Source organism: Camelus bactrianus, chromosome 36 (genome assembly GCF_048773025.1).
Source record: "Camelus bactrianus isolate YW-2024 breed Bactrian camel chromosome 36, ASM4877302v1, whole genome shotgun sequence".
Lineage (NCBI taxonomy): Eukaryota > Metazoa > Chordata > Mammalia > Artiodactyla > Camelidae > Camelus > Camelus bactrianus.
Window position 1 is genome coordinate 9101067 of NC_133574.1, and position 23809 is coordinate 9124875.

Genomic DNA, 23809 nt, shown 5'->3' on the forward strand with positions numbered 1-23809 from the left:
CCCAAGAAACTAATATGATTCCACTCGGAAACAAACAATCTTCTCGTGGTTTAAAGTTTCCAGAAGTAGTTACATCATTTTTTGTCCTGGGAGAATTTATGTCCCTAAAGTATGCCATACCTTGGGGATTTTATTGCTAAGAAGGATGTAAATTAAAATGTTCCTGCTTTCTTTAAACACTTTTAAAAATCCACTGGGATCACTGTAATTCTTTAGATAAATGCCTTATTTCTTACCTCCTTCTTAAACTATTTAAAGAGTAAACTTTAGTGCAATGATGTAATAATGTCTGCATTTTCCCCACAAGAAGTACCACAAAATTTCTGGAACTGCTCAACTAAAGTACATTATAATAGAGGATCCACCACAAGGGTGCCTTATTTGACATTATAATTGTTTATCTTTTTCCCAACACGGACAGGAAAATCACAGAATCAGAATGTATGAAGAATTTCTATTCTATTCATGCAGGTTTTTTTCCTGAGAAACTGAAAGAGGTTTCACTGACAAAGGCAAGCCTGATGCTACATTTTTAAGCTTCTATTGATGAATAACAGAGAGAAAAATGTACAAATCTTAAGTGTACTACTCAGTGATTACTACGAAGTGAACACAAACATGCAACCACCACCTACATCAAGAAATACACCATCTCCACCATCCACATCATGTCTGTGAAATTCATCCCTGGTTGAATAAATCTCTAGTTCATATATTGCATTGCTGTTAGTGTTCTAAGATATTGATATTTCACAAATGATTTATCCATTTCTGTGTGGTTGGACATTTGAGTTGCTCTCAGTTTTTACATTTTGGGAATTTTTCTCCAAAGATCATCCAGTGAACACCATGTCCTTTGGTGTTCATGAGCACACATATCTCTTGGGAAGATACCTGACAGTAAAATTTCCTTGTTATATGGTACATATATATTCATATTGACTGATAATTCAAGGAATTTTCCAAAACCTATTATTTACACTCCCATTAGTAGTGCTTGAGTGTCAGTATTTGTCATTTTAGCCATCTCGGTGAGTGTGGAGTGGTATCTCATTGTGCCTTTAACCACCATTTCCCTGATTTCTAGCGAGATTGAGCAACCTATTGCAATATTTATAGGACATTTACATAACCACTTTTATGAACTGCCTGTTCAAGTGTCTTGCTCACATTTTTTGACTGGATTGCCTGTCTTTTTTAAAAGATAATACTTATCCTTATATTCCAGGTATATCAACTATATGCATTGTAAATACATTTCCCTTGCTGTGGTTTACATGTTTATGCTCTTCAGTGTAAGCCTACGTTCTCAACTTTAATGTGATTCGAGAATCAATATTATCTTTCATGTTTAGTATGTTTGTACCTTATTATTATTTTTTTAATTTGCAACCACCTGTAATGAGATATTCTCCAATATTATCTTCTGGATGCTTTAATTCCTTGCCTTTCACATCTTGATCTCCAAATCATCTGGAGATGATCTTAGTGTGTATTGTAAGATGGGGGTAAATTCCACTTTTTTTCCATGCAGACATCCAATGGATCCAACATCATTTTTTAAAATCATTTTTTCTGTTCCCAGTATCAGCTTTGTCTTAAGTGAATATTATTGAGAAAATGAGGATGCTAATTATACAGGAAGAAACCTGCTGTCAAACCAATTTACTCGGAGTATATCAGTATTTTCATTTGAATGAAATGAAATGAGCAGAAACTTTATCAGAATCAATTTGCAAATACTGTCTTCCCAAAGTACACTGCACGATAAAGCAGAAGTTATTATCTTTGACAGCTTTACTTCATTGTATTATTTTATTTTGGCAAGGAAAGGAGATAATTAGGTTTATTTGCTTTTAACAGAGGTACTGGGGATTGAACCAAAGACCTCATGCATGCTAAGCATGTCTTTTAAAGAAAGCCTTCAGAGATGACAGTGTGGATCTCATTGAGTCTTAACTTACAATGATACAAAAACATGGTTTATCCCCCTCATTTCTTGGATGTGTTGTTATGTTCCAGTAAATAAAACACTGAAATATGGTTGAAAGAATATTGTATGTGGAAAAAATAAAAATGTGAGACCAAATTATGAGGTCATGGGCAATCTATTGATTCTTCATGGCTGTTTGGCTCATTGTCTGTAAAAATAGAATTAATATCCTGCCTATGACACAAAAATCAATAAATAACAATAGTAATAAGTAACACTTTATTAAAGAACTGGAATGTATTCTACACTTCACATGCACAAATCATGGCAAAACCCCAGGAAGTTACTATTATGAGCAAAAAGTATAGGGGATGTAAAATACCTTGGTAAAACACCTCCTCTAAACATGAAAGTAGTAGTAGAGAGTGCTATGGTTGCATGATTCCTGAATAATTCACTCTTTTTCAATTTTATTGATATACAATTGACATACAATATTGTGTTAGCCCAAGGTGTATGACATGATGACTCAGTATTTATATATATTGCAACATGATTACCCTAATAAGTTTATCAATTCCCTAACAGAGTTATAAATTTTGTTTCTTGTGATGAGAACTATTAAGATCTACTCTCTCAGCAACTTGCAAATATACAATGCAGTATTGTTAACTATAGTCACCACTGTATGTTACAGCCCCAGACATATTTATCCTATAAGTGGAAGTTTTTACGTTTTGACCATAGTATACTTTTTAACAGTTTGTGTTTAATGAGTCAAGGCCAAGATCACAGACAATGAGAGAGCTCAACATAGTATAAGCAAAACAGAAGTACTTTTAAGTCACTGGATATGATGATAACATTTATTCAGGATTTAACAAAGAACCTCTCATATCCTAGTCATAAATTTTTGGGTGTATATGAGTAACAATGCTTTTTTAAAGTCTTGGGATTCAGTAATCTACTTATCTGAGTTTAATGTTCTAAAGTTCATTTCTGCTGAATAAGAAATAAGAAAAACAAAATGAGAAAATTGTAACCTAAAGACATTGTGTGACTTATCGATGACACAGAGTAATAAAGTGTGAATCTCAACACACAATTTGCAGTTTTTCCATCGTACATATATATTAGCTCTCACTCTGTAGTACAAATGATGTTCTAATGTATTTACCTTCTCAACCTATAATACAAACGATGTCATAATTCACTTACTCAAAAGAAATTTCTTCCTTTCAAATGTCCTTCTGAATGAGTCCTTGACCTCTTTGTTTCTTAGGCTGTAGGTAAGTGGGTTTAACATGGGAATCACAGCTGTGTAGAACACAGAAACCACTTTGTTAATATTCAGGGAGAAACTAGAGCTCCAACGTACATAGACAAAGAAGAGTGTCCCCTAAAGGATGGAGACGGGTGTCAAGTGTGAACAGCAGGAGGAAAAGGCTTTCCACCTCCCATCAGCAGAACAGAGCCTCAGGATAGCGATGCCAACGTAAACATAGACCAAGGTGATCACACCGCTGAGTACTCCTGGAGCTCCAGCCAAGATGAAAAGTAAACATTTACTGACCTGTGTGCCTGCACATGCCAGGGAGAGAACAGGAAGGTCACAGAATAAGTGATTGATGATATTCAGACCACAGTTAGACAGGTGAAAGGTGAAAGTTATGTGGATCATGGTGCTTTTAAGACCCAAGGCAGCATAAGGCCCTACCACCAGCTGCACACAGACTTGCTGGGACACGAGTGTGCACAACAAGGACTTACAGATGGCCAAATACTGATCATATGCCATGGAAGCCAGGTGGAAACACTCAGTCACTACAGACCAAAAAGCCAGATCTGGGCAACACAACCAAAGAAAGAGAAGACTTTTTTCTCCACAAGGATGTCAGTCAACATTTTGGGACCAATGACAGAAGAGGAGCAGAGATCTACAAAGGACAAGTGGCTGAGAAATAAGTACATTCGGGTGTGGAGTCGAGAATCCATCCAAATGAGAGTCATTATCCCCATGTTTCCCAGAAGAGTGACAAGATAAACCAAGAGAAATATCACAAAAAGAAGAAGCTGGTGCTGGAAGTGATTTGTTAAGCCCACAAATACAAACTCAATCACCAAAGTGTGATTTCCATTATCCACTTCTCTGATCTAATCTGTAATGAGAAAGAGAGAGATTTTTCTTTTGAATCAATTCATAATTGGGCTTCTTATTTTTAAAAATAAATACAACTTCTATATTTTTACATTTCATAGAGTAGACTGACAGATGACACTCCTGCCTCCGACCTCTTGGTGGTCATCATAACTACCTACTAACTATCTGTGTGATACTGAGTAAGTTGCTGAACCTCATTGGGCTTTTCAGTTTCTTCTTGATCAAAACAGAATTTTTGAAGGGAATCAGATTTTTTAGGTGTAGGAGCTCCCTTTGGAGATTACCCAAGGCAAGTCCAGGTTATTAACTGTGTTCAAAAGCCCCTGCTTTTGAATGGAGGACATTTTAAGACATATTTCATAGATAAGGTATTATGTGAATTTGATGAATTCAGGCTGATAGCTCTCACTCTCACCTTGGGTGATGGGTGTTAAGAATGTATCTTCCTTGTCAATTCCTTTAGATTCTAGAAAAATAGTGTTGTATCTAAAGGATAACTTCTGAAGCCTAAGAATGAGTGCAAGCTCAGACAAAAGAAGCTGGTTTTTGAACAGGATTCAAAGGCCACAGCAGTGTCTACTCTGTGATGCCTTCTCCAAAACATCTCTTGGTGTATCCTTTTCATCCTTAAGATACTATTTTTCTTTCCCAGCTTCTGATAATACTCCATTGGTTACAACACTGAATCAGTATTTAAGAACCAGTCTCTTACTATGGACTAAAAACTTCAATGGAGTTTGACAAGATTAATCAGTGTATATACTAACAATATGAGGAATGTAGGTGTTTTGGAGAATAATGACTGAGAATTTCCTCAAATTAATGTTAGACACCAAACCACAGATCCAGGAAGCTCAGAGAACACTAAGGAGGATAAATGCCAAAAACAAACAAACAACTATACCTAAGCATAAAAATTTCAAAATACAAAAAAAATCAAAGATAAAGAAAAAAAAATCCTGAAGGAAGCCAGAAGCAAAAACAAAAAACAAAAAACAAAATCTCTCGAGAAACCATATCTCATTTAAATTGATGCCCTCCTCCTAGGCACCAATAATGTTAATCAGGGGATTTCAGTGTCTGGAGGCATTCATTGATGTAGAATTTCTCTTCTCCTCATATTGGGACCCACCCTTTCATTCCAAAATATGGAGAACCACTTACAGACCTATGAGATGAACAAAAAAATGTAACTCCAAGTGAATTTCCATCATGCCTAAGATGAAGAATCAGCTGGGAACATTTCTCACTAAAAAAACAAAGCAAAACCAAAAACATTATCCTAATATGCACCATGTTACACTTATAAAGTCTGAAGGAAAAGAATGTGATGCTGCAGTATTGACAGGGTAATTAATCCTCCGAGTGGAAGCCACACTTAAGCAATGTTATCCATGTAACCATGGTACAAAGAGTATTTGAGACAGAAAAAAACACTAGGGCATGAGAACAGCAGTAACTAGAGCTTCAGAGGACAGTTGGTTTTGCATATATTTGCACATATTTGCATATATTTAGAGAAGGAACTCAGAGCCATTGAGGAAATTTATAATTACCACTTGCTTCCTGCCGTTCTTCTCCCAATCCCCTTTCAATGGATGTTAAATCACAAATGCTTAAGGAACAATTAAAAAGATAGAAAACACTTTGAGCATCATACTAGGAAGTGACCATCTCAAAAGGTGACGTGGTTTGAGACACGTTACATAGTGAAGACCCAGAATAGAGGCACTTTAAGGCAAAATTTGACTGGGAAAGAAACTGTTGCATCCTTCTAGATAAAAATAGGAAAAATACCTTTTCCCTTTGTCACACCTATGCCCAAGTTTTAACAATTCTTAGTAAAATGGTGCTGGAAAATTTTACAGGACTGACAATTAGCAATGTTAGTTTTATATAGATACATTTAAGGTAATATTTACTGTTCCTTTCAAATCTCACCACACTTGCATTGTGTCACTTTTAGGACTCTGCTATCATTTCAAAGGTTTTAATAAAGAGAAAGCATACCGCTATGTATAGAAGTTATAGACTATGGGGGTGGAGGAAAATGCCTATCTTTAGAGGGAAAAAGTGAGAGACTGAAGCACAGAGTGGCTGAGAACCTCTCCATTTTACTTAGGTTTTGAACCATATTTCAGTCACCAATGTTCAGAAGTGTTTCATGAAGTCAGAGAATGGTGGAATGTAGAAGCAGCCTTAAGAGAAGGCTACTTGAATCCATCCACCTCAATTTATCTATTTACTGATAAATTTATTCATTCAGTTTTGACACAGACTGCGGCTTTTCAAAAGTGAATCTTAATTACAAAGGTAGAAGTATTTGTTTTAAAACAAGTTCAACAACCCAGGTGAGGATGGAGCACCACCCCACCCTCCTGCTTCCCATGGGCATGCCACTGAAGTAACCAGTGTTCACAGTTAGGTCTGTAGGCTTCCACACTTCTCTCCATCATCTTGTATAGTGTGCATGCCAATATATTCTACACAGTAGGTAGACTCTGCCCCCACATTATTTTTACTAAGTGTAGTCATTTCTGCAGATTTTACTTTGACTTGGGATTTTTTTTCCATTCACCTACGATAGTATCAGGGAGTTTCTTCCAAACAAAAGCACGGATATCTAAATCATTCTTTTTATAATTAGCTGCACAATGACTCATAGGAAGAAGATTTGCTTCTCCTAATCATACAAAATCAGACTGTTTCCTTTTATCACCCCTACAAATGATGCTGCAACATTTGTGTCTGTTATTTATATTTCTATAGCATAAACTTCTGAATGTAAGATAGCTAGGTCAAAAATCAAGTGCATTTTACTAGAAATCTTCAAATTAGTTTCTGAAAATGTACCCACTATAGCTAAGTGTAGAATATCCAAATGGTGATCTTACCAGCATTGTAAACTAATTAGCTTAATGTTCACCAATCTGATAGATGGAAAAACAAAAACAAAACAAAAACAAAACACATTGCATTTTCATTTCACTTACTTAAGCAACTGATAAGTTGAGCAATTTTTATATATATTTATGCTTTTGGCCATTTGTATTTCCAGTTATGTCGTTGCCCATTCATTTGTTGGTTCATTTCTCTACTGTGTTTCATATATATGTATATACATGTTCCAACGCCTTCCTGTTGGGACACTAACTCATTGTGAGTCACTTGTTCTACAGCTGTTCTCTCACTTTCCATAGTTCAGCTTTTATCAAGGTCTATCAAACCTTTAAGGATGGACTTTGTTGATCTTTCTCTTACAATGTTTGCTTTTCTGGGCTGGAATAAAATGTCTTCTCACCTGTAAGAAGATATAAATGTTCTCGTGGACTTTATTCTGGCATCTCTTACATTTCTCCTTTCAACACGTATGTAAAATGTTTTATATTCCCCAACATTTTGCAAAGGAGAAGACTGAAGAAGAACAATATAAACAGTATGTCTAGTATATGAATGACCTTGAAACTAGCAGACCCAGGAACTAAGGGGAATGTCTCGTTCTCAGTACTGTCTTCTCTTGACCACACATGACTGAATTAACAAGGGTGGTGCAGCACAATTAGAATTCTATTTTATCTATTAAAAATTCTTTTTTCCTTTCAAACTTCCTACTGAATGATTCTTTCACCTCTTTGATCCTCAAGCTGTAGATGAGCGGGTTCAACATGGGGACTACCACAATATAAAACAAAGAAATCACTTTATTCATATCTAGGGAGGAACTTGAGCTAGGTCAGACATAAATAAAGAAAAGAGTCCCATAGAGGACAGAGACAGCTGCCAGGTGAGAAGAACAAGTAGAGAAGGCTTTCCTCCTCCCATCAGCAGTCTGGATCCTCAGCACGGCAACCAGGATACAAACATAGGAGACCATGATGATCAGGCCACTGAGAACTCCTATGGCTCCCGCAAAGATGAAAAGCACCAACTTATTGATCCAGGTGTCTGCACACACTAGGGAAAGCAGTGGTGAAATATCACAGAAAAAGTGATTGACGATATTTGGACCGCAGAAGGGTAAGCAATGTGTGAATTGTGTGCATCATGGTGCTTAGAAGACCCACAGCATAAGGGCCCAGAACCAGCTGCACACAGACCCTCTGGGACATAATGAGGGTGTACAGCAAGGGTTTGTAGATGGCCACATACCGATCATACGCCATGGAAGCCAAGAGCAAACACTCAGTTTCCACAAAAAGACCAAAGAACCACATCTGTGCAGCACAACCCATGAAAGAGCTGCCTTTTTATCTACAAAGATATCACACAGCATCTTGGGGGCAATGCAAGAAGAGGAAAATGTGTCTACAAAGGACAAGTGGCTAAGAAAGAAGTACATAGGTGTGTGGAGTCTGGGATCGATCCATATGAGAGTGACCATCCCCAAATTACTCCCCAAGGTGACAAGACAGACAAAAAGAAAACTAACAAAGAGGACAATCTGCAGGTGGAGATGATCTGTGAGGCCCAAGAAAAGGAATTCAGTCACTGCTGTCTGTTACAAGAAGAAAAAAAGATATTTTGAAAAAACTATCATTAAGAGTTACAAATATTATTTTCAGCCAATAAAAGATTGTCTAAAACACCCCCATAAGAGACAATTATTGAAGTACTTTGGGCTGTAGTAAATAATATTCCTACATACTAAGTCAGGCAGTTTGTGCAAAGATCCTGTGTAACTTGGGCAATTCACCCATGATCTCTGCTGTCTCCCACAAACAGTCCAATTCTATTATCGAAAATTCCTTCAGGTTGTAAGTTTCTATGTGAACTGCTCCCCAAGTCTCATCTTACTGTATGATGGGATTAAAATAAAAAAAAAAAAAAAACCAGCTGGAAGACCTTACTGGGAATACTGTAAAGCCAATGAGATATTCAGATCCTAACATATGACATCTGGGAAAGACTAACCAGGGGAGTTCCTCATCTTACCAAATGATCAGCACCTTTCTAATGTTATTAGGACACAATTCACATACATGTTTTTCAGGCTATTCCCTACTCCCAATTGTAAAAGTAAGAGGAAAGGACAATATACACAAATGACGAAGAGGTTACTCATGTAAAATGATATGATGCCACAGAGGGGATGGGGAGGCTGTGCCTGTAAGATCAAGTGACCTGGCAAATGTTGGACAGCAACACATCATGGAAATTGTGTACAAAACTGAGCATCTTTTGCCCCCAAATCATGTGGATTTACTTTATGTGATTACCCATATTTCATATAAACTACTTCTGGGCACTTATCCTGAAATCTGCCAGGCAATATCAATTATAGTAATGATACATAAAACACCAAATGCATAAAACTTTACCCAGGGAACACATTCAAAATATGTTACTTTCTGATTCAGTCAAGGAAAAAAAAAAGCTGTTTTAAATTCCTAAGAGAAGATCACTAGGTAGATAATTTATATGAAAAAATATGATTTAAATAACATTTATTATCACTTTTTAAGTACAACAAAATTAATGTCTTTTCAAGTACAACAAAAGCAATGTACTACTTTGAATCATCTAGTAATTATATGTGGAACTCAATAAATCATAAAAATGATGACTGTATCTTTTTGATTTAGGATTATTTATCAGTATCATGACTATTTGCTTAATGCTCTGTGGAGTACATTTTTAGCAGTCAGCAGTCACAAAAACAATTCTAGGCTTAGATTAGGAGCATTCTCCATTGCATGAATGTTTTTATGTCCATCCAAATATGTCAGTATAGGTGTGTGGAGGTAGGGGCTGAACAGACTCCTCATGTTTGTCCAAACACTGTTTACTCATTGTCTATCAATTTATTTCTCTACCTACTTATTTACTTATGAATTTTTTTAGAATGTATGTCTGTTTGAGTCTTCTATACAGCAAGGTGGATGGCCCCTATGCCACTTTATAGCTAACATTCTGTGACCTTAGAATTCCATATGGACATTGCATTATCTGTGTCATATAAAAGTAAACAAATCAATTCAGGAAAGACACAAAAAACAGTTGCTCAGTCTCATAAGGATGTGAACAAAATGCCAGGATGCTCTCTTTAGAGAATCTGGGCTGGGGAGGACGATGTTCTATTCTCAAAGTTCAAACTCATCCTGATGTTTCTCCACCATATTTCAAAAACTGCATAGTATCCAAAATGCAATGTACACACTACTTTAAGGATATCCTGCATGGAGCTCCTTGAAGTGCTTCAAGGGAAATAATCATTATCTAGAAACAAGGATGGAAATTTCAACTTCCCTCATGATGGCAAACTTTTCTAAGAGGCATGGTTTTCTAGGCACTTGGTGAAGAAGACAAATCCCTCATCTTGAACATCCAGGAGTAAAGAGATACTCTTTGACCTGCACATTGATTCACATGCTGCCCAGAATAAGGGACTTTTTCTTTGGCGTTTTCAAAAATTTAGAGCCCAGTCCACAAAGGACTAAAACCTCAAGGGTTTACACTTGAACGGACAAAATTAACTTGATCTCAGTGACATTTGGACCAAGTGTTATTTCTTAATTGTATCTTTCCTCAGTGAGAAGATTCAAAAAAAACAACGTGGGTTCTCTCCCACTTTGGGGTTCTCCTTTGCCAAAAGTGAGCTCTCTGTCAGTGGAGAGTGATGCTTTGAACCCCCAGCACCAGCTGGGATGTACATTCTTGCCTAAATTCTGGAGCCTCATTTCCTGGGTGTAAATCTAAATCTCATCACTCACTGGCTATGTCACTTTGAGCAAGTTTTTAAATTTTCTACGCCTCACTCTTAATCTCTTAAATCAAGAAAAATGATTACTAACTCACAAATACGTTAGAAGGATTAAATGATGTAAAGTATTTAAAGTATTTTTTTAAAAAAGAGTGTCCAGCACAGAATCATTGTTCATTAGTCACTTAGTATTATAAGGGACTGTGCTAGAGCACAGTTGAGGAGAAAGTATTATAAGAATAAAACATCAGTTCAAGGTAGCATTTTCTTATCTCCAGGCAATAATAAAAAACAGTCACTTTCAAAGGATCTCAAAGGAAAGACAGGTCACTATAAGTTGAAACAGATGACAATGTCAAAGAAAGGATTATTCTGAAAAGAGATTTTAGACAAACTAAAGTTAAGTGGAAAGGCATTCCGGGAAGTGCTAATGAGATGAACAGAAGCAAGGAAGCAGAAATTAAGTCAGACAGTTTTTTGGGAGAGAAGAGTCACAAGAGAGAGAAGAAAGTGTAGAGTCTGATGACAGAGGGTGAACTGTCTCAGTCACCGGCTCCTCTGGGAACCTAATTGTTTATCCCATCAAGAAGATCTGATAACTCATTCTGTCAACCCCCATAACACTTCATTGATAGCTCATTTTTAACTCCTATTAAGTATTTACCTCAAAAGTTTATCAATAATTGATGTTGTGTATGTATTTGTTGAATTAGTGAGAAACTAACCCATGAAACCTATAGATAGATAGGTATAATTCATAATGGCTCACACTCAGCAGTTAAAATTGTGCTGTATACATTCGGACTAAAGATGTCAGGAAAAACTGTTTCTACTTGTTATTCTCCTTAATCATTTAAAAGCAAAATTATAAAACAACAAAAACAGATTTAAACAAAAGAAAATGATACATCATTAAATATACCAAGAAAAAAGAATATTAAAAATAACAGGAAGAAGTGTTCTATTAATCAAAAAAGTTATCCAAAATTTTTTATTACATTTTTAAAAATTAAAATGTGTTCCATGAAATGGAAATGTTGAAAAAAGTGATAGCACAGTTATATCAGATGACAGGAAGCAAGCAATTGAGTCCAGTAAAGGAAAGAATATCAGAATTCTCAGTTACGTGGAACAGAACAAAAAGGGAGTAAACACACCACTTAAAATGATCATGAAACACATCTGAGAAATTAAAATATAAAATTTAAATATAAACTACAAGTTCTAAATGTTTAGAAAGAAAATAACACAGACAAAGGAAGGAAGATCTAGCATAGAAATAATTGGTATCTCTGAGGAAGTGAGATGCAATATTCATTTACAGTTTTGTCAAAAGTCTATGTTAACTCTCCTGCCCTCCATAGTATATTCTGTAGATGAATAAAAGCTCTCCTTTCCTACTTCCAATGCCATTCCCAATGAAATAGTCACTGCCACAGCCGCTATATATACTTTGTAATTTTCCTGATGATGATTTATGCTTACATGAACATATGTACATCTTATTCATGATGTAGATTTTGCCCTTTTTCATAATGATCAGTGCTACACATTGAACTTCAACCTGATATTTTTTTCCTCAACTAACAGTAGACTGGATACAAGAGTTCTCTTCAATTCAATCCATCAATATTTATTCAGCCTTTATTTTCTGCAGAACATTTCACTGGGGGAAAAAAAGTATACTTTTCTCCAATGATGGTTATTCAAGTTATTTCTTTTATTTTTCTTTGCTGCTGAAATATAGGGACCCGTAGGCTTAGGCATTTATATTTGTGTAGTCTAGATTTCTAATGGAGGGATTTCCAGGTCGAATGACATAGAAATTTATCATTTTAAGTGGAAACTATCAAATTTCTCTGTGGAAATAGAGCAATTCTTCCCATCAGCAGGAAATAATCAGTGTGTATAGCCAAATAAGAACCTCACCATCATTGAAACTATAGATGTTTCATCTGCATTGAAAGGCACTGCATTTGCATTTTAATTTTATTTCATTTACCTGATCAATCATGATATTGAACTTTTTCTCCATACCCTTTGGCAATTTGCATCCCTTTTTTTGTGAACTGCCTCTTCCTTTGTCTGCTTCTTTATTGACTATTTCCCATTTTGATTGTGAATTTTAGACTGATCATTGAATATTAGGGATATCATCTCATTGTTTGGCACATATGCATACATATTTCCTTTTGTTTTATTATTTGCCTTTAATATTGTCTGTGGTACTTTAAATTTTCTATTATAACTTTTAGTTTTCATATATGGATTAAACAGTATTTACACATCCAACACTGGACAAATATTCAGATAAGTTTTCTTCTAGTCTATTTTCACTTTTATATTCTCAATCCATCACTACATTATTTGGAAACCCCTTTCATTTCACAGAGAACAAGACTGGGCAGAAAAGTATTTAAAAACTACTCTGTTTTTCAAGTCATTGTGAACTGGGAGAGCCAGGACTCACATGCAGCCTCTAATCCTGTCTAGTGTTCTTTTTACTATGTATTCTGTACCAACAGGTATGGTAAAGCACAAGTAGAGTTCTACTTTGCCTACCTATTAGAGAACTTTTCCTTTCAAACTTTCTACTGAATGCATTTTTCACCTCCTTGTTCCTCAAGCTGTAGATGAGGGGGTTCAACATGGAGACTACCACAACATAAAACAGAGAAATTAATTTATTGATATTTAGAGAGGAACTTGAACTAGGTCAGACACAGGTGAAGAAAAGAGTCACACATAGGATGGAGACAACTGCCGGGTGAGAAGAATAAGTAGAGAAGGCTTTCCTCCTCCCATTAGCAGTCTGGATCCTCAGCACAGCCACCATTATGCAAACATAGGAGACAATGATGATCAGGCCACTGAGAACTCCTATGGCTCCCGCAAAGATGAAAAGCACCAACTTATTGATCCAGGTGTCTGCACACGCTAGGGAAAGCAATGGTGAAATATCACAGAAAAAGTGATTGGTGATATCTGGACCACAGAAGGGTAAGCAAAACATGTGAATTGTGTGTGTCATGGTGCTTGGAAGACCCACAGCATAAGGGCCCAGAACCAGCTGCACACAGACCCTCCGGGACATAATGAGGGTGTACAGCAAGGGCTTGCAGATGGCCAAATATCAATCATATACCATGGAAGCCAAGAGCAAACACTCAGTTTCCACAAAAAGACCAAAGAACCACATCTGTGCAGCACAACCCATGAAAGAGATGCCTTTTTATTTACAAAGATATCACACAGCATCTTGGGGGCAATGGAAGAAGAGGAAAATGTGTCTACAAAGGACAAGTGGCTGAGAAAGAAGTACATAGGTTTGTGGAGTCTGGGATCGATCCATATGAGAGTGACCATGCCCAAATTACTCCCCAAGGTGACAAGACAGACAAAAAGAAAACTAACAAAGAGGACAATCTGCAGGTGGAGATGATCTGTGAGGCCCAAGAAAAGGAATTCAATCACTGCTGTCTGATTCTTATCTTCCATTGGTCATCTGTAATTTGTTAATAAGAAAGAGCAATATTTTATTATTTTAAAATGTATCATTAAGAGTAACAAATATTTTAATTCAATAACAGAATATCTTAAACAGACTTGTTACAGAAAAGTATTGAAATAATGTCAAACTGGAAGATAATATTCCTAGATACTAGGTCAGGACAGTTCATGCAAAGATACTGTGTCAACTTGGATATTCACCCTTGACCTCTGCTCTCTCCCATCAAGAGTCCAGCTCTATTATCTAAAACTCCTTCAAGTTCTAAGCTTGTACATGAACTGTTCCCCAAGTTTCATCTTACTGTATGATGGGATTAAAAAAAAAAAAAAAAACAGCTGGAAGACCTTACGAAGAATACTGTAAAACTAATGATATTCAGATCCTAACACATGACATCTGGTAAAGACTAACCAGGGGAGTTCTTGATCTTACAGAATGATCAGTACCATTGTAATACTGTTAAGACACAATTCACATGTGTGTTTTTCAGTCTGTTCCCTACTCCCAGTTGTAAAAACATGTGGAAATGATAATACATACAAATGACAGAGGTTACTCATATAAAATGATATGATGCCACAGAGGGAATGGGGAGGCTGTGCCTGTAAGATGAAGTGATCTGGTAAATGCTGGACAGCAACATGTCATGGAAGTTGTGTACAAAACTAAGCACCCTTTGCACCAAAATCACATGGAATTACTTTATGTGATTGCCCATATTTCATATAAACTACTTTTAGGGCACTTATCCTGAAATCTGTCAGGCAATGTCAATTATAGTAATAATATATGTAAAATGTCAAATGCATAACAGTTTATGCAGAGAACACATTCAAGAATATGTTATTTCTGACTCACTAGCAAGGAAGAAAAAAAATCAACTGTTTTAAGTTCCTAAGGGAAGATCACTATGTAGGATATTTTTTGTGAAAAAAACACTTTCAAACAACATTTATTACCACTGAAATTAATGTCTTCTTTCAGTAAAATAGAAGCAATATATTACTCTTAAGTCAGACAAAAACAAGTATCTTATGGTATCCCTTATATTTGGAGTCTGAAAAATGATACAAATTAACATTTATAAGACAGAAATAAACTCACAGGTACAGAAAACAAACTGATAGTTACCAAAGGGGGAAATGGGAGGAGGAATTAAATTAGGAATTTGGGATCAACAGATACACACTACTGTCTATAAAAGGGATAAGCCACAAGGATCTGCCGTACAGCACAGGGCACTGTATTCAATACCTTGCAATTACCTATAATAGAAAGGATCTGTAAAAGGAGAACATATATGTAACTGAATCACATTGCTGTACACCTGAAACACTGTAAATAACTATACTTCAATTTAAAAAATTTAAATCAATATACCACTCTTGAATTATATAGTAATTATATGTGGAGCTCAGTCTATGAAAAAATAGTGAATATATCTATTTGATTTATGATATTTATCATTATCACGATCATTTGCTTAGTGCTACATGGAGTATATTTTAAGCACAAAGAAAATTCTAGGCTTAGATATGAAGCCTTATCCATTGCAAGAATGTTTTCCTTTTTATCCATCCAAATATGCCAGTATAGTTGTGTGGAGGTAGGGGGTTGTACAGACTGCTTCTGGTCTTTTGTTAAACCACTATTTATTTATTTAAATGTAAGTCATTTTCAGTCTTCTATTTTTAAAAATGCAGGATTGTCTCTATGTTACTTTCATAGCTAACATTCTTTGACCTTAGAATTCTTTATGGACATCACAGTATCCCCATTTCAAAAAGAAATAAACAAGAAAATCAATTCAGAAAATAATCACCGAAAATACCAGTTACTTACTCTCATAAGGATGTGAACAAAATGCCAGTCTGCTGTCTTTAGAGAACCTGGGCTGGGGAGGGGGATATTACATTCCTAAAGTGTAAACTCATCCTTCTGCTTCTCCATCACATTTCAAAAACTTCAGTATCCAAAATGCAATGTCCTCACTTCTCTAAGGATATCCTTTGTGTATCTCCATTAATTGCTTCAAGGGAAATAACCATTTTCTAGAAATAAGGATGGAATTTTCAACTTCCCTCATGGTGGCAAACTTTTTTAAGAATATTTCTTAGATTTTCTAGGTACTTGGCTAAGAAGGCAAATCCCTCATCTTGAACATCTTGGCAGTAAATAGATACTCTTTGACCTGCACATTGATTCACATGTACAGAATAAGGGATTTTTTCTTTTGGAGTTTTCAAAGATTTAGAGCCAGGTCCCCAAAGAACTAAAAGCTCAAGAGCTTATCCCTAGAGGGACAAAGTTAACATTGTCTCAGTGGCATTTGGACCAAGTGTTATTTACCAACTGTATCTTTTCTCAAAGAGAAGACTGCTAAGAAAACGACATGGTTTTTCCCACTTTAGGATCCTCCATCATCAAAAGAGAGCTCTCTTTCCTATGAGTGGGGAGTGATGCATTGAGAACTCAGCACCAACTGGGAGGACGTAGCTTGCCACCTAGTTTCTGGATCCACATTGCCTGCAAACCTTAATTTCATCACTTATTGGCTGTATCACTTTGAGCAAATTTTTATATCTCTCTGTGCCTCATTCTTTTTATCTCCAAAATTAGACAGTATCTGATAAAAAAGAAAACATCAATTCAAAGTAGCATTTTCTTATCTCAAGGCAAAAAAATGAAAAAAAGTCACCGGACTCCTAAAGTACGACAGATGACTGTCAGCTTGAATATATGAGGAAATGTTCAAAGAAGAAAAGGTCTAAAAAGATAAGTTTAATTTGGATAAGCTGAAGTTAGGGGAAAGGCATTCCAGGCAGTGCTAATAAGATGAACAGAAGCAAGGAAGTTAAGTCAAGGCAGTTGTTTGGGAGAGGAGGGTCACAAGAGAGAGAAGAAATGTAGAGTCTGGTGACAGAGGGTGAACTGTCTCAGTCACCAGCTTCTCTGAGAACCTAATTGTTTATCCCATCAAGAAGATCTGATAATTCATTCTGTCAACCCCCATAATACTTCATTGCTAGCTCATTTTTAACCCCTATTAAGTATCTATCTCAAAAGTTCATTAATAATTGGTGTTGTGTACATATTTGTTGAATTAGTGGAAAGCAAATCCACAAAACCTGTGTAATTCATAATGGTTCATATTTAGTAGATAAAATTATGCTATCTACTTTTGATTAAAGATGTCAGGAAAAAAGTATTTATACCTGTTATTTGTCTTAAAACCACTTAAAAGCAATGAGAAAACAACAAAAACAGATTTTTTAAAATGGCACTTCATTAAATCTACAAAAAAAAGAAATACAGAAAATAATAGGAAGAATTATTCCATTAACAAAACTATAGGCAGGTAACATGCTACTATGCATAGAAAACACTAAAGACTCCACATGAAAAATAAAATACTTAGGAACAAACCTGACCAAGGAGGTAAGAGACTTATAAGCAGAGAACTATAAAATATTAAGAAAATTAAAGATGATTTAAAGAAATGGGAAGATATCCCATGCTCTTGACTGGAAGAATTAATATTGTTGAAATGGCCATACTACCCAAGGCAACATGCAGATTCAGTGCAATTCCTGTAACATTACCAATGACATTTTTCACAGAACAGGAACAAAATTTTTTTTTAATTTGTATGGAAACACAAAAGACCCAAATAGCCAAAAAAATCTAGAGAAAGAAGACCAGAGCTGGAGGAATCACATGCCCTGACTTAAAACTATACTGCAAAGCTACAGTAATCAAAACAGTATCTAACTGGCACAAAAACAGACATATAGCTCAATGGAACAGAAGTCCAGAAATAAAACCATGCACTTACAGTTAATTAATCTACAACAAAGGAAACAAGAATATATGATGGAGAAAAGACAGTCTCTTCAATAAGGTGCTGGGAAAACCGGACAGCTACCTATAAAAGAATGAAATTAGAACATTATCTAATGCCATATACAAACACTCAAAGTGGGTTAAAGACCTAAATGTAAGAAAGACCGGATACTATAAAACTGCTAGAGGAAAACACAGGCAGAAGAGCTGCCAGCAAATCAATAAAACTAGAACACTCTCTCACACCATACACACACACACAAAAAAAAAAAACCTCAAAATGGCTTAAAGACTGAACAAGAGACAAGACTAAATTTATGAGACTTTTCACAGCAAAGGAGACCATAAACAAAATGAAAATACAATTTACAGAATGGAAGAAAATACTTACAAATGATGCGACTGACAAGGCCTTAATTTCCAGAATATGCAAAGAGCTCATACAACTCAATAACCAAGAGACAAACAACACAATCAAAATTCAGCAGAAGATCTAAATAGACATTTCTGCAGTGAAGACATACAAATGGCCAACAAGCACATGAAAAAATGTTCAGTATCACTAATTATCAGAGAAATGCAAATCAAAACTACCGTGAGGCATCACCTCACACAGGTCAGAATGGTCATCATTAAAAAAATCCACAAATGAGAAACTGGAGAGGGTGTGGAGAAAGGGGACCCTCCTACCCTGTTGGTGGGAATGTAGTTTGATGCAGCTGTTATGGTAAACAGTATGGAGATTCCTTAAAAAACTGAAAATAGATTTATCCTATGTCCAGCAATCCCACTCCTGGGCATACATCTCAGGGAACTCTAATTTGAAAAGACACCTGCACCCCAATGGTCATAGCAGCACTATTTACAATAGCCAAGACATGGAAGCAACCTAAATGTCCATCAACCGATGACTGGATAAAAAGTTGTGTGTATATGTATACACACAAACACAAACATATACAACAGAATACTATCAGTCATTAAAAAAGAAGAAATAATGGTATTTGCACCAATAGGGATGAGACTAGAGATCATCATACTAAGTGAAGTAAGCTAGAAAGAGAAAGAAAAATACCATATATCATTTTTATGGGACATCTTTAAAAACAGTACACAAATGAGGTTATTTACAAGACAGAGACAGACTCACAGACATAGAAAACAAATTTATGGTCACCAGGGTGGAAAAAGGAGGGGAGGATGGAGACATAAACTGGGAGTTTAGGGTTTGCAGAGACCACTATACACAAATTAGATCAGCAACAAGGTCCTACTGTACAGCACAAGGAACTCTACACAACATCTTATAACAGCACATAATGAAAACGAATATGAAAAGGAATATATATATGCATAACAGAATCACTATTGTACACAAGAAATGAACACACATTATAAATTGACAGTACTTCAATTTAAAAAAATTTTAAATATCTTCTTAAGAATGTTTGGAGTAGATGGGAAACAATGTTTATTTACATTTGGTATTATGTACTTTAAGTTTTGTACTATGTGCAATCATACTTTGTAAGTATAAAAAAACCACTGAAAATTATGTTGAAAGGAATACTTAATCAGATGAAGAGTTAGATATTCATATTATTTATTAACTGAAAAAAACAGAGTAAAAAATAATATGCATAGTTTTATGATCTGACTAAGAAATTACTTCCAAATCTAATATTTACTCATGTCTTCACCTCTAAACCTAAAAATTTTACTTTCTTCCTATAGTTTTATCAAAAATAAATGTAACATGTAAGCAACCAGACATAAAGCAAGAAGTTTACTTTTCTGGAAAGTGCAGATGCATTTCAACTGGTATGATGCAGGTGTCGGTAGACTCAGAGGTCCTAGCTTGCAGACCTTCTAATTCTTGATGTCCCATGTCACATCACCATCTTTAATTCTTTGCTATGTAATCCCTTTTGTGTCCAGTATCTACTCCCTGGTACACAGCCAAGTAGCAGTTATGAAGCTGGCGCCAGTGACATGATAAATGAAACTAGACTGTATCCTAATATTTCCAGCTGTTTATTTGAGGCATATTTGTAGTTTCTCCTAAATTGGGGCAAAATTTAAAATGGGCCTTTATGACTTACTGGGCACTCCTGCCACATCTTTAGAATGATTCTACATTTTTTAGCCAGCAAGAAGGTTTCAAAGTCACATCTGAGATAAATTTCAGGCACTACAGAAAGTGTAGGACACGCTCTGCTTCCCACTTTTACACTGGTTAGCATGGCAGACTCCGTTTGTGCCCCACCCTTACCATTTCCATACAAACCAGCCAAATTCACTGCCACCACCTGCATTTCTTTATTTCAGGATTTGTGTTTCTTCTACTTCTCCACCATCACCAAGCCAGATGTGCCAAAAAAATGAACATTCCCCAAGGGCAGATTTCAACTAAAGACTGATACAAGGAAATAAGGAAGATGAGGCAAAAATTAATAAAGAACAGACAAAAAGAAAACAAAAAGCAAGACAACAGATTTAAGCCCAAGCATACCAATTATCACTCTATAAATGCTCTAAATAGCCCAATTAAATACTTTTTACTGTGAATAAAGCAAGCTCAACAATATGACTCCCAACAGAATCCTACTTTAAATATTAATGTAAAAAGCCAAACAGAGAAAGACAAGTACTGCATGATTTCACTTATATATTGAACCTAAAAGTAAACAAACAAACAAACATAACATACCAAAACAGGAACAGACTCACAGATACAGAGAACAAACTCATGGTTTGTCGGTTGGGTGAAACAGGTGGAGGGTATTAAGAGGTACATGCTTCTGGTTATAAAATAAATAAATGATGGGGCTGTAAAGCACAGCATTGGGAATACAGTCACTATAACACTGTAACTTTGTATGGCGACAGATGGTAACTTGAAATAGTGTGGTCAACATCTAGTAATGTATTTAAATGTCAAATCACTATGTCATCTACCTGAAACTCATGTAGTATCATAGATTAATTACCCTTCAACAACAACAACAAAAAAATCCACTGAATCAGCCTTCAAAAGCTGGTCAATGACAAGAAATGACTAACAGGTGGCAGTACATCCACATACAAAGAGGTCAGCAGAACTGATTTCCAGTCTTCAAACGTTTTTCCTCTCCCTATTCAAAAACAACAGAATATCCAAACTCAAGCATCAGTATCCTGACCACACCACAGTGTCTCCTGTGCCTGTGTAAGCTTCAGAGATCCCTAATTAGGAACTCTGCTACCAACTAAAAGCAGAATGTCTCAAAATGGTTTGTTCCTGATACCCTTATAGTTAATTAATTGATTTGCCAAAAGCAAAAACCACTTTTTAAGAAATTAAGGAGCATCACTGCATCTGAGATTTAGCTTTTAATAATTTAATAATTCGTGTTCAATTAATAGTCATTAAATTAAGAATTTATTCCTAGTATTTATCAAGTGAAAAAAAATTACCTTATGTCCACAGCTCTTCCTCTCCAAAAATTATTTTTTTTAATAAAAAGAATTGTCCATTATGAGAATAAAACTGTGAGTGGGAAATATTTGAGAACAACAACAAAAAAATCCAAAGTCACTTTTGAAAGATCTATCCTGTTTCATTGGACAAAAATAAGATTAAATTATTGCCTTTCTAAAGACAGAGTACATACATCCATTAGAAGAGATTTTCCAGTAATGCAAGCATGAAAGAAAGAAAGAAAGAAAGAAAGAAAGAAAGAAAGAAAGAAAGAAAGAAAGAAAGAAAGAAAGAAAGAAAGAAAGAAAAGAAAAGAAAAGAGAAGAAAAGAAAAGAAAAGAAAGAAGAGAAAAGAAAGAAAGAAAAGAAAAGAAAGAAACCACTCTAAAAAGAGAGGCTAAGGGTGAAAGTTCCTATCCACATGTATTATATGGGGTAAGAAACTGGAATATCATTCTTATGGCAGCTCAACCAGATGTCACTGAATATTCAAATTTTAGCCACAACTCCCTTACTCATTTCCATATCCACCAAGCAAGTTTCAAAGTGGCGTATGGCACCCTCCACACACATATGTAGATATTCTCCAGGGAATCCGAACAAATGAGGCCGTGCAGGTTCTGCTGTCCATGGAAACCACACACCTGGTGCTGCAATCATAAGAACTCTGCTTTAGTTTTGTGGAGGCTTTCAGGTATCATCCATTGGTTCAAGTCAGAACCCATCAATCCAATTACCCTTGACATCAAGATTCTGTACTTGACAACCTAACTAGGTCCTGGACTAGAACTGTCCAAAGTAAATATTTTTGTAAAATCTTTGGGTAATCGCTCAGCTTCCTCTCATGACACTTCACATCCACGGACAATGTTCAAACACTCACAAATCTGCTTCGGTGAATGTTCAGCTTACTTACACACACACTCACATTTGTCCTGCAGAGATGGAAAGAGATGGTCACCTGACCTCATCCTAGACTTAATGGTGGCCAGTAACCTGCCATGTAGTCTCTTTCCCAGTCATATGGGCAATCAGACGGTTGGATGATATGAACCGGTAAAGCTGATTCCAACGAGAAGCAAATTTGGTGTAATATAGTTTTAGGCCAAACAAATTGACCTCCAAAAATCTGTTAAATCACACTTTTTTCCCAATTCAAAGGTGACTTGTTACTCCTCCATGCCACACCTTCTTTCTTTCATTTGTCAAGACAGTGAAAGTTGATTATTACACTGATTTCACACAAAGCATTTGCCCTTCTAGTCAAGTGTATTTGGGTAATTGATTTGTCCATGGTCACATGAAGTATTTAGCTGAAGGGCATTCCAGAGATTACAGAATTCAACTTCTTACTTTACAAATAAGGAAATACAGGTCTCACACAAGCAATGTGACTCATGATCATGTAACCATTGGGTGGCAAGGTTCCAGGCTGACTGTAGGGGACATTGGTGTCATGTTAAATGACCTCACTAAAAATAATATTGATATTTTATTGAGGGTAGAATTAACCCCAACTTAAACTAGATGAAAGTTCACTGACCTTTCCAGCTTCCAAAGTGGATCCATGGTCACAATAATCTGTGTGGCATCATTTTAAGTCTCTGTGAAAGCCCCCACTTAGGAATATATACGAACACCTGATCACCTGACTCACCTACAGTCTGGCAATGTTTGATATGCATGATTTCAACAGCATCACTTTGTAAGCTTAAGGTTTTATCACTTGATAGATTCGGAATGCAAACACACCTGGGAGATACGTTACCAGCCAGTCAACACTCAGTAACTCTTCAAAATGAAAGAACTCTTTTCTTCTAAACAGCTATTTCTTAATTCATTGATTTATTTGATCATGCATTTAATAAGTACCTATTTCTATAAGATACTTGCCAAGAGTTGGTGGAACTTACGCAAATGAAAAAGAAAGGACTGCTGTCTTCAGATTTCACAGTCTAGCCAGGGAAAGGGGGATTTAATAGTATGTGGTGTGTCATAGAATCTAGGTTTACAACCTTCTCTTCTCAGCTCCACAGCCTAGGCAAAGCATTTAGCCATAGCCTATTTGCAAATATAAAATAAAGCTCAGAAGTGGTATGAATATAGCCTTGGGGGGAAAAAAAGAGTGGAGGATGAACTCCCCTTTCCAGGGAGCTGGGCCCAGAGATTAGATGCCCTGTGAGCAGCTCATCACACAGAAG

The 23809-nt window shown here is 36.0% G+C and overlaps 3 pseudogenes; all 3 read right to left on the bottom strand.

Annotated features, from left to right (window-relative positions):
* Positions 1-3143: 3143 nt before the first annotated feature.
* LOC141576094 (olfactory receptor 5G25-like) lies at positions 3144-6994 on the bottom strand (annotated as a pseudogene).
* A 659-nt stretch (positions 6995-7653) lies between these two features.
* On the bottom strand, positions 7654-8475 carry LOC141576095 (olfactory receptor 5G3-like; annotated as a pseudogene).
* A 4798-nt stretch (positions 8476-13273) lies between these two features.
* LOC141576096 (olfactory receptor 5G3-like) lies at positions 13274-14504 on the bottom strand (annotated as a pseudogene).
* Positions 14505-23809: the final 9305 nt, after the last annotated feature.